Raw genomic sequence first — 15,600 nt, forward strand, 5'->3', positions numbered from 1 at the left:
ATATATATATAATATATATATATATATATATATATATATATATAATATATATATATATATATATATATATATATATATTATATATATATATATATATATATATAATATATTCAACGCCTGTTTGAGACTGAAGCATATTCTGGAATGTCTTAAGGTTGCTCGAATAATTATGTTTATACAACCTGACAAAATGGTAGAACAAGTTGTATCTCACAAGCCTATTTTGATGCTACCTACAATATTAAAATTATTTGAGAAACTGTTGTCCAGGTTGGATTTCGAAATTACCACTCGACGACAATCGACCGAGTGCACAGTGTAACAGCGGTTATTGCATTGGAAGAAAAGAGACACTGCCCTGCAATATTCCTGGACGTCTCGCAAGCTTTGATCTACAAAATAAGCAAATTGCTACCGCGGAATTACTGTCGACTACTGGAATCATATCATTTAGAAAGAAAATTTAGAGTTTCGCATGAAGTGGACTTCTCAACACTTAAACCTATTTTGGCTGAAGTTCTCAGAGTAATGACTTGGGATCACTTCCAATTGGATTGGATCCCAACAACAAAAGAAACAGTACTTGGAACATTTGCCGACAACACAGTTATGATGGCAAAAGATGTATCTCTGTTTAAGACTGTAGGAAAAGTACAAGAAGACGCCAATAAGAGCTACAGATGGACTAGAAGCCGAAAAATACAGCTTAAAACTTTTTCAGGGTTGATAAACGTATACAAAATATAAATTAATTAATTAATTTCTTTAGTTTTATTAGAACTGGTGTTCAATTAATAATTGTTTATTCTCAGTCTTAACGTACTAACAAATAACTACAACTAATACATTTTTGACTGAATCCAGAGGAAGTAATTGATAAATGGTGGAATCGTGAACATTTTACACAGATTAGAAATTAACAGTTTAGTGATTTAATTGGACAGTGAGTTGGAATGCTGTGCAATGATGGAAATTCCTGAGACAGAGTGATGAGAGGTGAAACAACTAAAGGTATGCACATCATTAATAGAGTATAACTATCGAAAATGGTATTGTAGGGTGTGAAAGATTTGTATGTATAGATATGATTGTAATTGTTCAGAATTAAACATGAGCATTAGGTTAGAATATATGAGGAGATAACGAATACTAACTGTTTTGTAGATATGGTAAATGCATTAGACAGAATTCGGTGATTAATTTTAAGAATGGTGTACACAGATAGTAGCAGAAGAAATAAAACATACAGTCATATCAAGATTACTGGACAGGTAAACACACCATCGAAGAACAAGGACTAAATGTAAAAAGGTAAATATTCTCTCGAATGAAAGTAAAATAGATTACTGCATAAAAAAACGCGCCTAGAAACTTTACCTCATGGGTGATGTGGAAAGGAGCTCAATTTAAATAAAACAACTGTAACCTACAAACTATTATTCCTGTGTTCTTAATTGCAGTTTTAAGCCTTTCGATAATACCTATTAGATGTACTATAATGTTAATATAAATTATATTTCATAATAATAATTTTGTTTAATTATTTTATTTAGATTAGAATTAAAACTTAACTAAAACTCAGAGTTGATGCGGCAACGTTGCGGCGTTTTGACTTTGGAATAAAGTTTGTATAGTCTATAGATAAATACATAAATACATATAGTTATCAAAACAACCCCAAACTCACTATCCCATACAATAATATCCATAAATCAAACCGTGAAATTAAACTTAAAACAAATACGTGATAAATAAAGTAGAAACCAAGTCCACTTATAAACCTAATTAAGGTAATTTATAAACAAACACAAATTACATGTAAACTAGAGCAAAGAAAAAGCGAACCAGCTGAATAACTTTACGGAGATAATTCAAATTAAAGAAAGTCACTGCTTCGAAAAACAATTGACATCTTAATGAAAGCGGAATGGGAATGAAGGAAAATCCCTGATAAACATTCTGTTTTTCGTAAAACAATGATTCGAGCAAATTATAAGCTCAATAAACAAAAAACTAATCAACTAATCAAGATCCTTTCATCGAAGAAATTACCTAGCTTCCTTGTTGTCCCCTGATATGAGACAAATTACATGTTCAGTTGTGTCGTTGTCGCCAATCCCCGACCTCAGCCAACTAGAATTACCACTGACGAGGTCTTATTTTAGCGCCCAAACAATTTCCTCATCCTTTCAAAAGAGATACATTGTGTCCTCCGTCATGCCAAAGTTCAATTACGGTCTGTTTGTCATCGAGATTTTTTTTTCCTTTAAAGAAAACTCGTCTCCTTTAGTAGAGACTCTTATAAATAAACTGAATAAAGCAGATATATTGGTAATCTGATACAAATAAATAAATAACAACAAAAACAATTCAGTTATAATTAATAGAAGAAGTTAGATTACTTTATAAAAACATAAAGTATAGAATAAACAACCAATTTAGGGATTGAAGAGACTGTAAGGATCATTTGAACCAGTAAAAAAAGTCCTCGTTTATTTTATTATTAATAAACTAATATTTTATTATAGTCGTTATAAAAAAGTCTATATAATTAATAGAAAAAATTGATGAAAGATCATTTGATTAATAAATTGAATGTTGATTAATTGTACTAAACAGCAGAATTAAAAAAAAATATTGCAAAGTTTTTCATTATAGTTATGCATTATTATTGGAAGCATAGATATATCTTTGTGATAAGTATTTACTTATTTAGATATTAAAAAACATAACACATTGGCCTAACACATAGATGGCACTAGTTTTATTGCATTTGCATTCACTACTTTTCATTTAGTACTAACCTTCAAAAGAAACCTGTTGGGGTGACACTACTTTTGTTATTTTCAAAACAATGAATCAAAAACAATCTTGTATGTTAATTTTTGCACTGCTTGATCTGGAAGGGAAAAAATTCCGCAAGGGACTCCGCTCAGTCAGAAACAATAATAAAACGTTGGTTTGCCGACTTCAAACGTGGTCGTAGAGACACCGATGATGCAGAACTCAATGGGCATTCAAATGAGGTGGTAACACCAGAAAACATCAAAATAAACCATAAAATCGTTTCGAATGACCGAAATGTAAAGTTGCGTGAGTTAGCTAACATCGTAAAGATATCAGCAGAACCTGTTAGTTTTATATCATATGTTTGCTCAATGTTGGCCAAAAACAAGAACGGTCTGAGCAGTGTTTGGACATGTTAAAACGTAATAAACTGCATTTTTTGTGTCGATATGTTACAATGGATGAATCATGGATTCATCACTTCACTCCGGAATCAAAACGATCGCGAACTGATTGGAAAGCAATTGGTGAACCTCCTCCAAAGTGGCCGAAAGCAAAACAATCGGCTGGAAAGGTTATGGCTTCGGTATTTGGGGATGTGCGTGGTTTAATATTCATCGATTATCTCGAGAAGGGCAACACCATCAACAGTGAATATTATATAACATTATTGGATAGTTTGAAGGTCGAGATTGCAAAGAAACGACCGCATATGGCAAAGAAAAAATAATTGTTTCATCAAAACAACGACCCGTGTCACAAGATCATCAAAAAAATGGCAAAAATACATAAATTGAACTTTGAATTGCTTCCAAATCCACCATATTTGCCAGATTTGGCTCCCAGCGACTACTGGCTGTTGAAACTGCCAATAGTTGAAAGTGCGCTTGAATGAAACTGAATAGATCGCCGATACCTATTTTGAAGCAAAATATATATCGTTCTACAAAAGTGTTATTGACATGTTAGAGCGGTGTCGGAATGATTGTCTGGCTCTTGATGGAGATTACGTTCATGAATAAAGTTAATTTTGAAGAAAAAATCCGCGTTTTCTTTGTTATGCCCATGGTTTTTCAGAGCATGTGTATATATCCATATAATTTTGAACCGGACCTGGTAGGTGGCGCCGCCATAGGGTTCCAAGATTTCTGTATATTTTAAACATTTTCTGATTATAAGAACACGTCCAATTTTTGTTTAAGTGTCCCCACCAACTGAGTTGTTTTGAAAGTAAAAATTCATAGTTTTTCCAATCCTGATAATTATTTTCATGTCCAGGTTACCATTACTTTCGATTTCTATGCCCAGAACCAGTTGTCTATTACTACACAGTCTATATATATATATATATATATATATATATATATATATATATATATATATATATATATATATATATATATATGTTTACAAGTGTTTTCCATTATTTCCTTCAATTTCCTGGTTGTTTTCACTAGTCCAGATGACGAGCCATATTTACACAATTTTCCGAATAATAACCAACAGTCTGCGGTTTTTCCTGCAAAATATTTTGATCAACGACACTACGTCAACAAACAAATGTTAAAAACTTCAGTAATCCCGACTTAGAATTAGTTTACAACGACATAATCAACAACTAGGCTCTTATCCAGTTGTTTTCGTCATTTTAACACTCTTTCCCATCATTATCCCTAAAATCCCCGAATTTTTTTCACCGAAGGGACGGGAAAAACGCAATAAAAATCCTTTTTTTCAATGGCGAGACGTTTTTGCTTCGCTGCCATTGACAGCCCTTGATACACACGTGCCGCACATTTTCTTAATACGAAACAAAACGGGGAAAGATTTTTAATTAATATTTTTAACGGGAGGTTTATAGGGAACGGTGTAAACAGAGCTTGGTCCTGTGGAGACCCGCCGCTATGTGACTGATGTGTAATAACATTTTCCCCCGTTTTTCGTTTTTCCCGTTCAAGGTCTGTTTTTATTCGACTCTATGGTCAAGTTCGTTTGAAATTTGATATTTTCGTGTTATACAAGCTACTTGAGGATATAGAAATCTTAAATATCTCATTTAAGCCCTAATATAATGTAAAATCTTTACAATAATTTGTAAATTTAGCTATTATTTATTTAACTAATCTATTACAAGAGTACTGATGGCGCTACATAGCTGGAATAACCCACAGGGCTATAGGCGTGGACTATAGAGGAACTCGAATAGCTACTAGCCACTGGGACGGAGTAAGCGGATGAAATCACTGGTGCAGTGTAAGCTAGGTATTGAGGAGCAGCAACGGCAACGGCCAAAATGGCGGCAAGCACTACAGCAATCTAGAAATTATAAAAAAACATAAACAATGAGGTTTAATTAAAAAATACTACTAGTACAAGAAGTTTTAAACCGATGTTTTAGTCTAGAAAACTGAAAAAAACGTTTTTTTTTACATACTAATAGGTCAATTGAAAAGTCTCTTCCTACCATAGTAAAACATATTTTTTTGGCAAAATTAGTTTTATTTTATTCAACATAATTCCCTTCAAGTGTGATATACTGATTTTAGCGACCATCCAACTTCTCGATACCATTTTTGTAGTACGATTTATCCTTTGCTTCAAAATAGGCCTCAGTTTCGGCGATCACCTCTTCATTCGACGAAAATTTCTTCCTAGCGAGCATTCTTTTGAGACCTGAAAACAGGAAATAGTCGGTGGGGCCAGATCTGGAGAACACGGTGGATGAGGAAGCAATTCGAAGCCCAAGTCATGGATTTTTGACACGGTACATTGTCTTGGTGAAACAGCACTTTCTTTTTCTTCAAATGCGACAGTTTTTCGGCGATTTCGTCCTTCATACGGTCCAATAACGGTATGTAATAGTAGCTGTTGATGGTCCTTTCTTTTTCAAGGTAGTCATTGAAAATTATTCCATGCGCATTCCGAAATACAGACGCCATAAACTTACCAGCCGACTGTTGCGTTTTCCCACGCTTTGGAGCGTATTCATCGTGAGCAGTCCTCTCGGATGACTGTCGATTGGACTTCGAAGTGAAATGATGGAGCTATGTTTCATCCATTGTCACATATAGACGCAAAAACTCGAATTTATTACGCTTGATCATCTACAAACACTATTCCGACTCATCAACTCGTCGTTGTTCTTGGTAAAAGTGAGCTCGCGCGGCACCCACTTTGCACAGGTCTTTCTCATACCCAAATATTCGTGAATGATATGATGTACACATTCAGTTGATATCTTTAGAGTATCTGCTATTTCATTCAGTTTCAATTTACGGTCATTCAAAATCTTTGTGTGGATTTTCTTAATATTTTCGTCGGTAACAACCTCTTTTGGGCGTCCACTGCTTTCACCGTCTTCGGTGCTCATTTCACCACGTCTTAACTTAGCGTACCAATCCTTGATAGTTGGTTTTTTTTGGGGCACTGTTCGGAAACACGGCATCAATCCAAGTTTTTGCTCTAACTGTATTTTTCCCCTAAAAAAGCAATATTTTATTAACAGACGAAATTCCTTTTTGTCCATTTTTTTTTTCACAATTACAAAAGTTCACTCAAAATGCTACAATTCACAAAGTAATGATCTAACAGCCATCAAATTTATACACGCACCTTTTGAGGGTTAGGGCTAGCTAAAAAATATATAAATTTAATTCTAGTAGCCATATATATGTTAGGCCGGGGACCTTTAAATTAATCTGTTATATATACTCAAAAAAGCATCAATAATCCAGATGCCGGCATCCCTGGAGGACATCTACTTCCCAACCAATATAGTTCCGTAGAATTTCGAACATTCATCACTAAATCTCGCCACAGTTCTAGATCGGTGCAACTGTTCTGTTGTCGGACAATGTTGGTCTTCTATTTTCCATGATCCATATCTTTATCGTAGCATTCCACACCAAAGGTCGTTTCACCACAGAAATCTATGAGGACAGGATTCACCTTTATTTCTACAGATATGTTCAAACGCTCTATTCTATTCTATTCCACATCAAGGGTCGTTTTCACCACAGAAATCTGTGAGAAATGTGTTCAACTTTCTTTCTACAGAAATATTCAAACTATCTACGTCTCTGAATTTCCTCCTTAACTATCCACAATTTCTTGCATTTTAAACAAATTTCACTTCATTCAATTCGTTTCTAGTTAGATTTTGAAGATAATCATGTAGAATTTGTCTCAAGCATAGTATGTGTAGGAGCTGTAGAAGCCTACAGTTATCAGAATGTCGAAATTTCGGATCAATAGAGAAAGATTGGCAAGATGAGCGTTCGAATGAGACCGATATTAGTGTGGAGTAGTCTATCAATTGATGCCATATATGTCTTCGATGTTAATGAGACCAAGTTTTTGAACTTTTACATTTACTGTAACTTGGTCCCGTCCCTTACCTTGGTATTTTCTTCATTAATTCTCAAGTAATTATATCATGAAGAATGCTAGGAGCTTCAACATTTATATCAGCGAATGTTGCGCTATCATCAGCAAACATCAGATCATTCAGTAGTTTGTAGTATCATATTGAAGGCCATGTCTGTTTTTTTAAAAACATCACCACTGGAACTTGACAGAAAAAAACAGTCTAAAACTGGAGCAAAACTTGTTTATTTTGTATTCTTGAAACACAGATAACACAAGTTTACAAATGGTTTTTTTTTGAATTGTGAGTGTTAGGCAGAGACAACTTTGTATAATCAATTACAAAATAGCGGACGTTATGCAATATGTTTAACGCCTGATCAAGTAGAAGCATGGGCATCATTTCAAAATAAGGATAATTGAATTTCGATGGTCTCCCAAAATACATTTTCTGCAACCACATCTTGACTCTTCCCCACAATATGGAGTGACATGAGCCACGAAAAAGGAAAGCGGCTACACCAAAATATAGCGAAAAACGAAATCCGATATCAAGGATTTTGAGACGAAACATGGTGACCGATTACTTTCGGATAATTTAAACAGATGAATTTTAATTCAATATATACTTGGTGGAAAATAGTAAAATAATGAATTTATTCAATATTGCGAGAACTAGAATTAATTTAAAATATGAGCTGTTGTATATTATCTTCTATGTTATAAGAATATTAGGAAAAACATTATGGTGATGTTTTTTTTTAATCATACTTGGAAAATGTTTAAGATTTAGGCCTCTAGATCTTAGAACATCCTCTTAATCACTACAAGTGACATAGTAGACGAATAAACCAACAAACCTCATATAAATACTTACAAACTTGATCATCCTGTCGACTTGAACCAAATACATCAACTGAGATACCGGCTCGACAGTTTCCAGCTTTATATGTCGCAAAAAAATCTCTAATTATGTGATCCGACTGACAATCACACGTTCAATTTCTATCGGCAGCGAGGAATTTGGTACGGTTGGTCCTTGATGGTCGAGAGATGTTAATTTGAATGAATGAAACTAGCGAAACGTGAACCGAAAACATTATTTCTGGCGAACAATGTTAATTCGAGCTTATTTGCTTTTTTAATCCGTATCCTACCCCACTAAAAATTAAAATTCGGCCTTTCTTTTGGTATTGATCGGAATCATTAATAAATCAATCATCATGTGATTTATCAAGACATTAACACCTAATTAGAGTTAATTGATTGGATGAAACAGTATAATATTTACAATAATACAAAAGTTACTAGACCTCCATTTGTTGATTTCTTTGAATGGGCTGTTTTAATCATTACTTTTTTTATCGAATATAAACTAATCTTTCAAATATTAGTTTACAGTTTCAAAAAACTAGTACTTTAAAGTTCAGTATACTTTATGAGGTTCATATTATAGTTGCAACACCTCATAGCCCCATAAAATTAAAAGGAAACAGATTTCTCTTAAAGGCGTACTTATATTTGCAGTTTGAACCAGAAAGGCCTTTCTATTTCTCATATTGCAGAAAAGGTGGAAGTTTCATATAAAGGTATATATTATATTCGAAACCAAACGAACAACGTGAAACAGGCAAAAAAAAACGACAGCAATTAGAACTCATAACGACTGGAGTGAGCTAAAACACAACAACTCGAAAATTTGTACTCTACAAAACTGGAAAAAGGTGAACTATGATAAACGATAGATAAATATTTGTGCTGGTTACAAAGAGAAATTTTCCAAAAAAGAAACTGTTATGTATAAGATCAAATTATTCATTTTCATAATTATTTTTATCATAAATAAAAGTATCATTTTATGTCATATTTAGTTATTACTCGAAACATTAAATAGACTATGATATTAGAAGAGAATTGAAAAATTTAAGAGCTATAGACAAGATGGTTATTTTATATTTCACTCCCCATCAGCTTTGTATTTAAAATAATATTAATGGATTAAATATGTCAAACGATTTCTACGTATCTGCAAAAATAATTACATTACGTACTTAAATATTCCACAGATATTTTTTATATTAAATTTTAGCTCACTAATTTTAATTTTGTTTGTTCATTTGGCGAATTCGAAAATAATAACCAATTATCCGGTATTAACTTAGATTTTTCCGACTAGCGTATGTAGAAAACAAAATATTAATATATCTAATGATTGCCCAAAATAATTGGGAAATTAATGACGTTGATTCAATGGAATATCATATTTTTGTATGACCTCTCCTCTAAATAAACCTTCTGAAAATATCTTTAAAGGTCTCGCTTTATATGTTATAAGAATCTACCTGAATTTACAGGTAATAGTTAATACTTATAATGTACTAATACTAATATTTATTAATTTTAACTTATATTTGTATATTCTCATATATATTTTGAAGGCTTCAACATAGAAAAATGCTCATGAAGCACGAGAAATCAGTTAGTAGGTAGTGTATCATTAAAGCAAAAATTGTAAGTGCTACCGAATGAAGATCTAAAGAAATTGCAACAATAGTTTGCATCCCAGTTAGAAGTCACCAACAGCTATTTCCAAGCATAACAGGTTAATTGAAATATCTCTGGCCCGACACACATAAGGCGCTACTGGAGTTAAATCCATTTGTTTTTTTTTAGCTAGCCCTAACCCTCAAAAGATGCGTGTATAAATGATGACAGCTGTCGGATCACTAGTTTGAGAATTATAGCATTTTGAGTGAAGCAAATTTTGTTAAATGGATAAAGAGGAATTTCGCGTATTGATAAAATATTGTTTTTTGAAGGGAAAAAATACAGTTGAAGCAAAACTTGGCTTGGTGCCGAATTTCCGGACACTGCTCCAGGAAAATCAACCATCAAGGATTGGTATGCTAAGTTTAGACGTGGTGAAATGAGCACCGACGACGGTGAACGCAATGGACGCCCAAAAAAAAGGGTGTTACCGACGAAAACATTTTAAAAATCCACAAAATGATTTTGAATTACCATAAATTGAAATTGAATGAAATAGCAGATACCCTAAAGATATCTACTGAACGTGTACATCATATCATTCACGAATATTTGGGTATGAGAAAGCTCAGAGTTTTTGCATCGATATGTGACAATGGATGAAACATAGCTCCATCATTTTACTCCGAAATCCAATCGACAGTCATCCGAGTGAACTGCACACTATGAATCCGCTCCAAAGCGTGGGAAAACGCAACAGTCGGCTGGCAAAGTTATGGCGTCTGTATTTTGGGATGTGCATAGACTAATTTTCATTGACTACCTTGAAAAAGGAAGGATCATCAACAGCGACTATTACATCCCCGAAAAACGGCCGCATTTGAAGAAAAAGTGCTGCTTCACCAAGACAATGCACCGTGTCAAAATTCATGAATTGCTTCCTCATCCACCTTATTCTCCAGATCTGGCCGCCAGCGACTATTCCCTGTTTTCAGATCTCAAAAGAATGCCCGCTGGGAAGAAATTTTCGTCGAATGAAGAGGTGATATAAACTGAGGCCTATTTTGAAGCAAAGGACAAATCGTACTACAAAAATGGTATCGAAAAGTTGGAGGGTCGCTATTATCAGTGTATCACCCTTGAAGGGCATGAAAAATGTTGTTGAATAAAAAAATTAATTTTGCCATAAACATGTATTTTACTATGGTAGCCCGGGGACTTTTCAATTAACCTGTTGTACATTAAATTTAAGCATGCATGTCAGTAATTCAAAAATATAATTCTTTGTGGAAAATTATGATGTGTAATAAAAGATATTTTTTTGCGAAAGGCTCACACGTAAAATGTTGTGAATGGTTACCGGAGGGCTCATTATATCGATATCAACAAGAATATACACTTAAAGATGCTTCACCTATATATCCAATGAGACAGGAAAGATGTGTTTTTTTCTGAATATATATGTCATATTCACCAAACTTCGCATTAATTCATTTACTTGGAACACGATGTAAGATCATAGAAGATAATGAACAATATTTCGAAGATTTCAGTCAATGTTGTCGGTATTATTATTTCGTCTGCTCTAGGTGTAATGAAAAGCTTTATATAATGACTAATTATAAGCATTTATTTTTAATAGTTTTATTGACATATCTGAAAAGTTTCTATAGAAATCACGATAAAAAACGTTATACAAAGAAGAGATGACTTTCTGGTGGGTAGTAGGGCGGTTTAGACAACAACAGCGGGAGCAGCATAAGCAGAGTAAGCCAAGGGGGCAGCACCAATGACGGGTGGAGCACTGTAGGCTGAGACAACAGGAGAACTGTAAGCCAATGGAGTGCCATAAGCGAGAGGGGCCGCAACAAATTGTGGTTTAGGATCAGCTTTGGGATCAGCTTCAGGGGCGGCAAGAGCTACAGCCACGAGGGCAGTGAAGACAATAGTGAACTAAAAATTCAGTTAAAAAGTCAGATTAAATCAATTAAAAAGAACTAGCAACAGACAAAGACGTTGTACTTACGAATTTAAACATTTTGGTCGATTTAAGATTTGATAGATCAAACTGTATCGATGGTCACGGAGTCCCGTCAATTTATATCCCGAAAAACATACACCCCCTCTTCTACGACTTCAACTTATGATCTATTTAACAGTTTTTTTTTGTTGCATCTATTATTTTTGAATAAATCCTTGAATTTATATAGTCGTTGATATTTAGAACAAGTCACTTATATAACAATATCGACAAATGATCATGTAAGCGTTGGTACCATATGATAATAACAAAATATCCAAAGCCCCCCAAGAACCTGAAATTGGTGATACACTCGATATATTCAACAAACTTTATCTCAGATGATTACCATTTTTTTTGTTTAATAGGTATTTATATGTTGCCTGAGATTTGGTAAAAGATCATAGAAAACTATGGACAATATTTCCAAAATTTATTCTCATTAGTATAATCCTAAAGTATAAAGTCAATTTGCCAAGAAATATAGAAAAATTTAATTATACATCTAATGGATAAATTCGATATAACTTTTCGTTTTCGTTTCAATTCATTTGTTATTTGATTCTTTTTTTTCATTAAAACATTGTCACTAATCGTTGCTAAATAAACAAGAATTTGTTTTCTAATAATCGATAATCTTAAAACTGGATATATATCGGATAGAGTCCTCATTGATTTCGAACAATAATAATATAAGCCGGCTTGGTTGGCGCAGTGGTAAAGGCGACAGGACGGTCCACCTATTGTTACGATTGTCGCGGTTTCGAATCCTGCTGGGCATGGTCAAAAATGTATGTCTGTCATTGCTTAATACTTGTGATTGTCCTGGACAAGAATGTCCGGCTGGCTACGATCGGATGTCTTCTGGGGTGATTTCTAAGTTGGTCATTCGCCGGTCGGTCGACTTAATGACGAGGATTGTAGTTCTGAGCCCACGTTAAACTGTAGGTCCAGTCAAGATAAACTCTCCTTGGTAAAGAGGAGACTTTAAAATATAAAAAATATATTAATGTATTAATTAACATTATTTTTCTATTAAATATATTCCACTGCAGTACAAGATCTAATAGTTGGATTCTTTTGACTCTGGGTCCTGTTTGAGTGTCTTCCAAAAGTTACAATACTTCGGTATCAACAACATTCCACAGGTCTATGTCTGTTTGAGAATTTGTTTGTATAACAGCAATTTATTATGAGCCAATAACGGCAATCTGTTTTACATTAACCAATGCATTTTTTATAATTCTAATCCAGTTGTTTTTCTATTTACATTATATAAAATAAAATAATCTTTGTATACATCCAGTAATGTTATTTTTATAAAATTAATTATCTACATTGATATATTCTTAATATCAATTCATTCTTAATTATTAACTATAATATCAAAGAAATATTAAATGTATAATAAAAAATGACTTGCTATGTCGTAAATAAAAAATATTTAATGTATAATCTGTATTTTTATCTCATCTGCTTCGGGAAAATATATAATAAAAAATCTTATAGAATTACTAATCACAAACATTTATTTTTAATAGTTTTATTTACATATTCGAGAATTTCTATAACAATCTCGCGAAAAATCGTTATAGAAGGAAAAGCTAAAATTCCGGTGGGTAGTGTAGGGTGGTTTAGACAACGACAGCAGGGGCAGCATAAGCAGAGTAAGCCAAGGGGGCAGCACCGACGACAGCTGGAGCACTGTAGGCCGAGACAACAGGAGAACTGTAGGCCAAAGGAGCACTGTAAGCTGAGTAAGCCAGAGGGGCAGCAACAAACTGTGGTTTTGGTTCAGCTTTGGGCTCAGCCTTAGGTGCAGCCAAAGCTACAGCAAAGAGGGCAGCAAAGACAACAGCGAACTGAAAATAAAATCACAATAAATTAATTAAAAGAATTAGTAACTGACTAAAACATGGTACTTACGAATTTAAACATTTTGGTTGATTTTCGATTTGATAGATCAAACTGTATCGATTACCACGGACTCTCGCCAATTTATATCCCGAAAAGCAAACACCCCCTCTTCTTTGTCCCCAACACATGATCTATTTAACAGTTTTTTTATTGTATATATGGTTTTTGAAGAAATCCTTGATTTTATGTACGAGTCGTTGATATTTAGAACAAGTCGCTTGCATTACAATGTCAACAAATAATCAAATATGCTTTGGCACCGTATGATAATGATACAATGGCTGTAGATCCTCCTGAATTTGAGACTGATGATGTTTCTGCACTCGAAATATTTCCAAAACTGGGTCTCTTGTGATTGCTATTTTTGCTACTTAACATAGATTCATATGTTACTTGGGATATAGTGAAAGGCTGTGGAAAACTATGAAGAATATTTCTGAGAATAGTTTTGTTATCATCTTTGTTTTTGATATAAAATAAGATTGTTCAGAAATGTATGAAAACTAAATCACACCTGATGAATCAACTCAAAATAACTTTGATTTGTTTAATGTCTTATTTTATTCACATAATATTCTTTAAATTAATACATTATTACTAGTCGTTGTCAGCTAACTTATAATGTGTTTTTACTATAACTAAAGCAGTAGATATTTATCTAGGAGAACCCTTCGATGTTTATTTAGTCTATATAGTAATACTGTTCATGTATATAATTATTACTGCTGTTTTTTTCTGTTAAATATACTTTACTGCACCATAATATCAAATGGTTGGATTATTTTAAGTCTGCCTCCTGCATGAGTGTAATCAATAACATTCCACAAGACCATATCAATTTTAGAATTTGTTTGTACAATAACAACTGATTACAAATAGATAAATGAGCTTTTGCAGTATCCTTCTAATCACATTATATAATATAAAATACTCTTTGTATGTAATATATATATAGAATGAAGATTATTTTTGCTAAATTACTTTTCGACATCGCTAGATTGTTGATATCAATCTACTTTAGTCATTTTTGATTTTTATTTGATCTCCTCTGTATGTACTTGCAATATCAACCACTACATGTAAAATAAAATATTATTTTTATAAAATATTTTGCTATGTCTTAAATAATTATTATTTAATATTGCTTCATGTAGCGTAATCTGTATTTTTATTTCATCTATTTTGGGTAAAATATATAATAAAAGATCTTTTGAATTACTAATCATAAAAATTTATTTTTTATACTTTTATTGACATATTCGAGAATTTCTATAACAATCTCGCGAAAAATCGTTATAGAAGGAAAAGCTAAAATTCCGGTGGGTAGTGTAGGGTGGTTTAGACAACGACGGCAGGGGCAGCATAAGCAGAGTAAGCCAAGGGGGCAGCACCGACGACAGCTGGAGCACTGTAGGCTGATACAACAGGAGAACTATAAGCCAAGGGAGCACTGTAAGCTGAGTAAGCCAGAGGGGCAGCAACAAACTGTGGTTTTGGTTCAGCTTTGGGCTCAGCCTTAGGTGCAGCCAAAGCTACAGCAAAGAGGGCAGCAAAGACAACAGCGAACTGAAAATAAAATCACAATAAATTTGTTAAAAAGAATTAGTAACGGACTAAAACATGGTACTTACGAATTTAAACATTTTGGTTGATTTTCGATTTGATAGATCAAACTGTATCGATTACCACGGAGTCCCGTCAATTTATATCCCGAAAAGCAAACACCCCCTCTTCTTTGTCCCCAACACATGATCTATTTAACAGTTTTTTTATTGTATATATTGTTTTTGAAGAAATCCTTGATTTGTTGTACGAGTCGTTGATATTTAGAACAAGTCGCTTACATAACAATGTCAACAAATAATCAAATATGCTTTAGCACCGTATGATAATGATACAATGGCTGTAGATCTTCGTGAACTTGGGAATGATGATGTTTCTGCACTCGAAATATTTCCAAAACTTGGTCTCTTGTGATTACTTTTTTTGATACTTAACATAGATTCATGTGTTACTTGGGATAT

At 33.4% G+C, this 15,600-nt stretch overlaps 4 long non-coding RNA genes across 4 annotated transcripts in view; all 4 read right to left on the reverse strand.

Moving 5' to 3' along the window:
• Positions 1–15,600, reverse strand: part of LOC143203769 (uncharacterized) — a 43,061-nt gene that overhangs the window by 8,778 nt on the left and 18,683 nt on the right. The gene's annotated exons all lie outside the window — the stretch shown is intronic.
• On the reverse strand, positions 11,273–11,729 carry LOC143203586 (uncharacterized). The gene is made up of 2 exons (XR_013007379.1): positions 11,666–11,729; positions 11,273–11,592 (listed from the first exon to the last, which is right to left on the reverse strand). It is a non-coding gene; the product is annotated as an uncharacterized LOC143203586 (long non-coding RNA).
• LOC143203585 (uncharacterized) lies at positions 13,171–13,629 on the reverse strand. Its single transcript, XR_013007378.1, has 2 exons — positions 13,586–13,629; positions 13,171–13,521 (listed from the first exon to the last, which is right to left on the reverse strand). It is a non-coding gene; the product is annotated as an uncharacterized LOC143203585 (long non-coding RNA).
• LOC143203587 (uncharacterized) lies at positions 14,792–15,345 on the reverse strand. Its single transcript, XR_013007380.1, has 2 exons — positions 15,208–15,345; positions 14,792–15,142 (listed from the first exon to the last, which is right to left on the reverse strand). It is a non-coding gene; the product is annotated as an uncharacterized LOC143203587 (long non-coding RNA).

Source organism: Rhynchophorus ferrugineus, unplaced genomic scaffold (genome assembly GCF_030347505.1).
Source record: "Rhynchophorus ferrugineus isolate W39M unplaced genomic scaffold, kcgeb_rfMv2 rfM10, whole genome shotgun sequence".
Classification (NCBI taxonomy): Eukaryota; Metazoa; Arthropoda; class Insecta; order Coleoptera; family Curculionidae; genus Rhynchophorus; species Rhynchophorus ferrugineus.